The sequence below is a fragment of the Camelus bactrianus genome, chromosome 28 (assembly GCF_048773025.1).
Source record: "Camelus bactrianus isolate YW-2024 breed Bactrian camel chromosome 28, ASM4877302v1, whole genome shotgun sequence".
Lineage (NCBI taxonomy): Eukaryota > Metazoa > Chordata > Mammalia > Artiodactyla > Camelidae > Camelus > Camelus bactrianus.
Window position 1 is genome coordinate 9,618,272 of NC_133566.1, and position 9,370 is coordinate 9,627,641.

A 9,370-nucleotide genomic window follows, 5' to 3' on the forward strand; every position below is an offset into this window, starting at 1 on the left:
CAGCCGTTCGCCCGTTTAGCCAACAAGACAAAGTCTAATGAAGGGTGTTTGTAGCCACAAACAGCCAGAAGGAGCCCGGAGGTGAACGCCAGACAGGGCTGCGTCCGTCTGACCGAGCCCTGCCTAGCCATAAAAGAACCACTGAAACACACAACACGTGCGTGCCCCACGTGGATGACATTTTAGAGTAAGTGAAGCTGGGCTCTGGTGGTAGAAATGGAGGCCCTGGGGGGTCCCGCAAGGGGTGCGGGGGCTCCTGGAACTGACGCAAGTGTTTATCCAAACTCATCCAGCTGAGCTCTGAAGGCCTGTGTGTTCTGTTTTATGCAAATCGTTCTTCAATTAAGAAAAGACATGAGGCAGGGACTGGGAACCCTGCGTCAGCTCCCGGGCCCCTGGGAGGGAGGGACGGCACCTCCTGCCTTTTGAAGTTTGGTAACAGATCGACTCACTTAAGAGCAGAGGCAGGAAAGGAGGCAGAGGACCTGCGGGAAGGGGTCTGCCCTGGTGATGCTGGCGTGACCCAGACTCGCCCGGACCGGGGCCACGTGGGGCACGATAGGGAGGGTCTGCCAGGTGGGCTCCCGGGTGCGACCTGGAGCCTGAGAAGGGGAAGGTGCTGGGCACACCCATGGGGCAGGGGCTCCGATGCCCATCCCCTGACCTGGAATGAGGAGCTCAATCAATCTGAGATCAAGGGGATTGTCTCTGTCTCAGAAGAGCCACAGCCAGCACGGTCATGAGCCTCCATCAGCGCCTACTCGTCGCTGATGTAATTGGGATGGAAGGTTTAGTGTCTGCTAAGTGTGGGGCTCTGAGCTCCAGCTGTGAAGATGACAGACAGACGTAAACTAGTATCCAAAGGGTCAGAAGAAGAGAGGACGGTGGGTTTTGGGGCCAGGAGAGCCTTCTACATGAAGGAGGCCAGGGAGAGCTGCTTGCTGGACGACATGGAGGAGCCGCTGATGGGGACAGCCGGGCATTGAGGGGACAGTGCGGGAAGATGGGAACCCCTGAGCCAAGGACTGACTGAAGCCCGCGGTACATCTGAGAGGCCGCCGGCTGGGATGGCAGACAGCAGGGCTTCCCTCTCTGGGGAATTGTAACAGCCGGCCCGTCAGCCCCCAGCCCTTCACAGGAGCAGCAGACCCGCAGGACGGGCAGTGACCACAGCCAGTGCTTAGTGTGACCTCACAGAGAAGCGAGGGGCCCTGCCCCAGGGACTAGCCGAGGCCCTGGGCCTCAGAGCCTCCTGGGGGGGGGGGCAGCGTACAGCCTGGCCTCCAGCAAATGGGCTGCCCTGGGGTTTCCAGCCGCTCTTGGGAAGCTCTGTTCTAGCCTGAAGCTACAGCAGCACCTGAGAGGCTGTTTTGTTTCAGCCCAGCAATCCAAGTGGGATGCCCCGGAGTGGGCAGCAGTACCACATGGTGGCACCTCTTGGGCCAGAAGGGCAGGGACCCTGGCCTGAGCAACCCATGAGGCGGGATGGCCCATGTCCCCAGAGCCCAGAGTGGGTGCCTTGGGGTTGAGGCCCAGCACAACCTGTTCTGGCTGAAAAAGCTAAGCTGAGCCTGTTTGCTCCCTTGGACGTGCGACAAGCCTGAAACGAGACCGTCCCCCAGGAGTCGTTTTCTTCCAGGCGAGAAGGATGCCTGTGGGACCAGGTGCCCCCGGCCATCGTGGCTGCATGGCATGGGGACTGACCAGCGATGCCGGACCCCCACCCTCCTGCCGGTGCAACCAGAGGGCAACACCTGGGCGAGGTGGGGACCCAGCTCGTTCCGCTGCTCTTGGGCACAGACCACAAGGAACTGGATGAGCACCGGAGATGCCTCTCAAACATGTGAGGGAATTTTTGTGTTTTGCCATTTTTGCCCCAGAGAGCATTTAGAATTAAGAATCAATTTGTTTGCTGCTTCAGAAAAATCAGACTATGTTGACTCAAAGCTTACTCCAAAACAGAAAAACTGTGATCTCCCAAAAGAAAAATATTTTAATATATTGAGCCCATGCTTAAAGCACTAAGATAGCCCCTGTTTCTAGAAATTGTATGGTCTGTGTTTGTTTATATTAACAGAAACTTAAGTTTGAAGGACTTTCTGACATTTCTTGGGAAGCTGGAGAATTCCTGGTGCATCAGAAAACCAGTGTTTGGCGATCACTTTTCAATATTGTGCTTGCCGTCGGTGGTTAAATTTCAAAACTGAAACAAGAGGAATTAGACACTCATCCTTTCCTTCAGTGTCTACATATCATTGGCCATTTGTCCAGCACCTATTTGACAGGGACCCAAGCCCGACCCCATAACCAGCAATGGGATCCTGACCTCATCCTGTCCACGCTCCGCGGGACCCCAACGCTGGGAGTGACCAGGCGGGCAGCACCAGGGCCTCCCACCAGCCACACTGTCTAGTTCTCCCCGAAGTTTGTCTTCTTGAGCCGCCCAGAAATTTCAGTTGCCCCCACCAAAAAACAAAAAAAAAATTTAAAGTACCGTGAACATGAGGTTTTTTTGAGCAATTATGATGAAAGCAGGACGCTGGCGATCTAGGCAGCTTGCTGCTTTTTCGCTATAGTTTGAAAAGCACGGTCTTTCATATAACTGACCCCTCTCCCTCTTGGGTTATTATTTCTAACGTGGATAGACCAAATACTGGTTTGAGCCCAGAAAGTACGCAGAAAATATTCTAAAGCAAACATTCCGCATACTTCCCTGCTGGTTGTGTAATGCTCTGGTATCGGCCGAATACCAGTGGGTTTGGGGCAGCATAAGGAAGTGGAGAATTCCCCTCTGGGAAGAGAACCTGCTTTTTAGATAAATATTTTGATCAACTATTTGGGACCTTGATGGAGGAGGGGAGTGTAACAGTGAACCAGGAAAGCCGGCAGAGCCCAGTCTCTCAGTGTGGAAGTGCCAGGCTGGGCTGAGAGGCCCCGGAAGATGCAGCTCAGGGCGGACAAGAGATGAAAATGGGGCGGAGGTGGCTTTGGCCCCAGTGTCAGCGATGTGGGTCCAGGTTGGGAGCAGGGAGCCAGGCCCCCACACACGTGAAGAAGCAGCCCCAGGCCTCCGGGGCCGAGCTGCCTCCCCAGCCCGAGCCGCGGGACAGAGATGCCCACAGACACGCACTGAAGAGCTTCTCTGCAAGTCTCCCCGCTGGGCCACGGAGACGGAGCTTCCTCCACAGCCAGTGTGCAGGCCCCGGCGAAGGCAGGCGTGGGGCCCGCGAGACACCCGGTGGAAACCCCAGGCATGGGAGGGGCCCGTGGTCGCACACAGCTGTGCACGCGCCTTGAACGCGAGAGCCCAGAGCTAATGCCTCCTAGTGCTGTAGACAGGCGCGTTGCGTCCAAAGGACTCTTTGGGCCCAAAATGACATTCCAGTCAGGCGTTCGGTGACCACAGGGAAGACGTTGGGTCCACGGCCCTGAAATCTGGGCTTTGAGGTGGGGGGGGGGGTCACACCTGTGCTTTCCGGGGGGAATGGGGTGTGAGCTACAGACTGTGGTAAAAAGAAACAAGGAATTAATTTTGACACTGTCTTATTTAACCCAGTGTACCCAAACATCATTTCACCAGGTGATTGATTTTAAAACAAGTGAGGTATTTTACCATTTCTTTCACACTTAGTCTTTGAAACCCAGTGCCTACTTTGTGCCTGCAGCACATGCCAGCTCAGACCAGCTGTTCTTCAAGGGCCAGGGAGCCACACGGCTGGTGGCTGCACAGATACTGTCACACAGCGCACACTGGCACACAGGCAGTTACACACGTGTGTGTGTACACAGACACTCGCACACAGGGTTACACAAGGCAGTTACGCACACACAGTCACACAGGTACACACACTCTCAATTTTGCTGTTTATTCTGAGCAAATGAAGAATAGCTCTGAAAAGCAAGAAGCTGAAGTTCCGATGGTTTTTTTTTAACCTGGCACATTTTTGCACTAGTGTGATCCAGAGACTCTATTTAAAAGCCCCATGAATTTCCGTGTCCCATAAAGCTCAGCGAAGAGAGAGGCAGCTTCTCAGAACCGAGGGGCTCTCTTGAGTGCCTGCAGGTGACAGCCCTGTGACGCTGATGGATGCAAGTGTGAAACCAATTTAACCGGGTCACAGAGCTTACTGGGTCAACGGAAGAGGGTCTTGGCTGCATGTCTCCTCTCTGATTCCAGGAGGAAGGTGACGGCCAGCCTGCCCAGCGTGTTCCTCTGCAGGTTAACCTGGGAGGGGCCTCTCAGAGGATGAGGGTGGCATCTCAGAGGAGCCCGACCGAGACGGTCAGACAATTGGCTGCTCTGAGGAAAACTCGCCCTAAAAATGCACCTGAGCCCCTCCCAGAGGCACGCTCAGCAAGCCGCGGTGGGGAGGCGGGTAGAACGCTGGACTCAGCCCCCGCCGCCGCCCCGGCTCCTCGATCTGCCCTACGGGCCGTACTGTAGTGCTCGTGTCTCCCGGGGTGTCTGGACTTCAAACACCTTTGTCTGAGAATCTTGCCTTCTGGGCCCTTCAGCAAAAATGGTTTTCTTTCTTCCCCATCTTATTCACAGAGGGCACATTTCATACTGTAAACACAACGATTCTTTAACAAGAAGACCAAGGGAAAATTGTGCATGGCCCAAAGACGAGAACCCCCACAGCCACCGGGCGATGAGGAATTGTTCAGGTCTGTTGCCTCCCTTCACCGAGTTTTCTTGGTCCAAACGCAGGATGTACGTTCTGCACGAGGTGGGCCTCCTGCTCCCGCTCCAGAGACGCCGGTCCTGCCCCACGTCCAACCTGCAAGGAAGGCTCAGGTGCAGGGTGGCTGCGGAGATGCCCACGGAATAGAGGACAAAGCCAGCAAGGGCTCCTAGTCCTCAGAAGATTGTCTCACTTTTTACAACAATTAAAGGAAAAATGGGAAAGGAGTATAAACAGTCATGAAGGAGCAGGCGCTGGGGCCTCCCCACGAGTGTCCTCGGCTCGCTGAGCCCCGGACGGACGTGCGGCCCTGGGGCCAGAGGGTCAGCTCGTGTTTGCAGCTGCTCTAAGCGGTCATTCTAGGACAGCAGCAAATAATCGGCAAAGTTGGTTCCACTTAACGTCCCCGTGATATTGTAAGTCACTTCTTTGGGACGGAGACTGAGCCTGATTCTTAACGCCAAAGATACGACTCAACCCTGATGAGTGAATCAATCGATCCTGCCTGGCAACGGAGCAGAAGTACTCCGCTGCAGCTGTTGTATTTACTTATGGACAAGATTAGTGGTCCAGGTGCTTAGAAAAATTAGATTATACAGAATTTCTAAGCATTTTGTCAAACTACTTTTTCTCCAAGTAAGTTGTCCAGACATACCCAGATATCCATAAAATTCGGTTGCACTTCGATGGATAGTAACAGTGGATTGGGGTGGTGATGTGTCCTCAGAAACAAGGACAGGAGAGGGGCCGCCAGCTGCCACCACCCAGAACTGGCATCTGGCCTGGCAGAGCAGGCCGTGTCCAGCCCACGAGGGGCGCTGGGACCTGGCTCCAGCCACGTGCGCTGGCTGGGTGACTTGGGCCGAGGGTTGTTTGCTTGTTGGTTGCTCCGAGCCTGGGTTCCTCTGTTGCAGCTGGGGACACCTTACCATCCCCCAGCTACTGTGACAGAGCTCCACGTGGGGACTGGGTGGCAGAGCAGGGCACCAGGTGCTCACAGTGTATCTCAGAGCCATTAGGAGTCCCGGCTAAAGGGGAGAGGCCCTCTGACCCTGAGGAAAGCCATGGAGGGGCCCCGTGGTCGTGGACAACGGTCCTGAGCCTGAGCTCCTCAGGATGCCAGGCTCAGCATGGCAGTGGGGACGGCCTGGCCAGGTATGGGTGGGGCGACGGCAGCACAGGGCAGGGGTTACCGGCAGGGGAGGAGTGGGGGCTGGGGGAGGAGATGGGGCACCAGGTGTCCACTGGTTCCCCTTGGCCGGGCTCAGTCCCCACAAGGCCTCCTGCAGGCGCTGAGGGCAGGCTCCCTCCCTCAGGCCCCTGCCCCCTCACCCTTGACCTCCCAGACCCCAGCTCCTAATAGCCATGTGGCCAGGCGGCCTCTGCAGCTGTGGCCCAGAAAGACAGCCCTGCACAGTGAGGCTGCATCATGTAAGCGCTGTGATGTCTGGACTTGAACAAGGGCCTCAACCACACATTCGCTCTGGGGCCTCACGGGGCCCTGGGGGAACAAAAGATGGGAAGCTGCTAACTACAGACTGTGTGCACCCCGAGCCCCGGATCTGCCAGTACAGATGCTGGTCGCTAGTCGCGTCCCACCGGCAGTCACTCCACAGGGACAGTCAGCTTGGGAAACTTCCAAAAACTGTCAAGGGGCAGAATGTGGATCACAAATTGGTTGTATTGACCAAAATGGTCCAGGACTCTGGATAGCCCTGCACACTGGTGGGAAGCTCTACTTACGTGAGCCTGCCTGGCCCTCTCTCTCCTCAGGGCCTCCCCGTCAGAGGTGGAGCTGTTTCTTCACCCATCCATTCACTCACTCCCCCACTCCCCCACTCCCCAACTCTCTCACTCAGCTAGTGTTTATCCCTCACCCTCCTGCACCAGGCACTCTTCGGTGCTATCAGGTCTGTGAGCACGAAGGACAGGTTATGGAATTTAATTAACCTTTTAATTTTAAAATAATCTTTCGATGACATGAAAAGGCCTGCTTCATTTATGTGAAATCCACTTAAAATAAAAATGTAAGGAATTTTAAGTAGGTTACTACGATTTGGTTAGAGAGGGTGGGGCTTTCTAGGGAAGCCCTGGGTACCAAGCCTGCTGAGCAGAGAGCCCCACCCACCTGGCTGTGAGGTTGGAGGTCACCACTGGAGGTTTAGGTGGGGAGTCAACTTCCAGAGCCCTCGAATCCAGGCCGAATGGAAACTGCACAGGCAGGACAAGGCAGCAAAGGGAAGTTAGAGGCAGGATGGTTCTTTTCTGAAGGAGGATGTCGGGGCAGTAAGTCTGAGACCCGCCCACACACTCGAATTGGCACCTAAGTGTGTGCACAAACGAGTCATGAGTGACCTATCGGATGCAGAGACAGCAGCCAGGGTCCCTGTCATGAGATGGCTAGTGGCCAGGCAGCAAACTGCGAGGCCACCCATGGCTCCCCGGGTGTCCCACGGCCACCAGAGGATGCAGTCTCAGTGTCGGGATCCGACCAACCTGCTGACCCCTGGACACAGGCCAGTAATGATGGCTGGACGTGCTGTCCAGGCCTCTCGGCCGCAGCACTAGTGACGAAGGACAGACGGACAGAGGAGGGGGCCCAGGACGCCCACCCCCAGGGACTCGCGGGGCGGGGGCTCCGGAGGCCTGCTTCCTGCCCCAACAGGTCGCCCCTCCTCTGCTTTGGAGCCATTGCTGCAAGTCAGACCCACAGGATCGAACTGCCGCTGAATCTCCTTGTCACAGGAGAGACTCTTCCCCGGGAAACTGCCCTTTCTGCGGGAGCGCCGGGGGGTCTGCTTGATAACTTGCAGGGAAGAGCTTCCTCGCAGGAAGTTGCGTCAGTCACTCCCTTATGGGCCCGTTTCCTACCTGATGAGGTCAGCCCACGGCGGCCTCGCTCTGACACCTGCAGCCACGTGGGGCTCGGCACTGACAGGGCAAAGGGGCCCTTTTCCCCTAAAACCATCACAGTTCCGTGCGTCCATCACGTCGCCATAGGAGGGTCCAGGTGTCCGGGTAACAGTCAGGACAGTACTGTTGCCTTAACCCTTTCTTTGGGGATGAGGTGAGGCCTAAGTAGACGAAACAGTCACAGCTGAAGTCGTGGGCACCAAGCGCTTTCACACGCTCGTCACGTCTCAAGGACCCAGGGACCCTCTGGTGGCGGGAGTGAAGGAGGGGTCAGGGCCCTGAGCTTGTGTGCGGGGAGGGCTGCTCAGCCGACCCAGCCCGCGGAGGGTAAAGCCCAGTGCGTCTTCCGTGAGGTCGGTTGGGGTCCAGATGCCTGGACCCCGCAGAAGAGATGGAAAAGGGGCTCGGATACGCTCCGATGCTGACTCAGCAGCCCTCCCCTTCAACACGGGGCGGCCCCGGTGCGTCACTGTGCGGGACTGAGAGGCGCATGCGGAGGGGACCCAGGAGGGCGGACAGGCGGGGGTGAGGGGATGCCCTCTCTGCCGAGCTCAGCCCTGACTTCATACTCTCCACTGGCCGAGAGCTAATTCGCCAATTGAATTGAACGGATAATTCATCAACCAAAATTCCAGCCTCCCGAGGAGGTCCTGGAGCTCGGACATTTCACTCTGTGCTGCCCCCCAGGACACGGGCTCTGATCTGCAGAGGAGGCTCTGTGGGCACAGCTCTAGCAAGACAAAGTGGGAGGTGGGGTTTGGGGGGAGAGAGGTGCCAGAGGGGTGGAGGTGTGTGGCCGTGGCTGGAGGACCTGCCTCGCCTGACCAGCCCCTCCTGGGCCAGGGCCCTGGCGGACTGTCGTGTTTGGATAATACCTTGACTGTAAATGGAAAATGCTCCCCGTTGTGGGCACCGACCACAGCCACCTCCCACGCCACTGTTAGATGCTGTGTTTTTCTCCCCATCGGGTCTACCGAAGTTGCTAGACTGATCCTCCGTCTGCATCTGCAGAGAGGTCACTCAGTGACGGTGTCATTCACGTTGGAATTGAGGGCTTTCTTTGGTGTTGCTACAAACAGCCATTATCCCTTCAACTCATCTGACTCGTCTGCTGAACCCAGGCGTGAGCTGCTTCAGGGAACTAACCCCGACCCCTTCGTCCCTTCTCTGCCTGTTTCATGATCTGGGGGAGGGTTCTCACAGGCTGTGGGAGGCCTGTCTCTGGGACTCCCTCGACGGCCGGTCTCTTCTCCGTGTTGGGTCCGTCTGCTGTCTTTCCGCCCATGCCACCGCTCACAGAGACTTTGTGTTTCGTCAGTGTTGCTTCACGAGTTTCCACGTCTTCCTAATTCTGTGCCCTCTTCCAAAGGCCCTTCCCAGGACTCACAGCCATGAAGGTGTGAAAGAAAGTGAACGAATCACAAGAAAACTGGTGCAAAAAATGTCCCAAACGGTCCCTGTTTAAACACAGTCGTTCCACTGACTGCACTGCCCCCGGACCTGGCCCCACTTCTGTCCTCCCCTGTGCCCTGTAACCCCTCACCTACTGCGGATCTCCCTCCAAGCCCTGTTCTGGGGACACAGACAGTGTCTGTGCTGGTTTAGAGATTTGGTGGTTTCAGAGTCACATTAACTACAAAGACCCACTTGAATAACTTGAATAGTTTGAATAGGAGCCAAACTCAGTAACAAAACCAGGACCCCAGACCAGACTAACCCGTAATCTTAGCTTCCTTGTGTTAGAATGTGGGCAGAATGAGCCAGATGCGTTT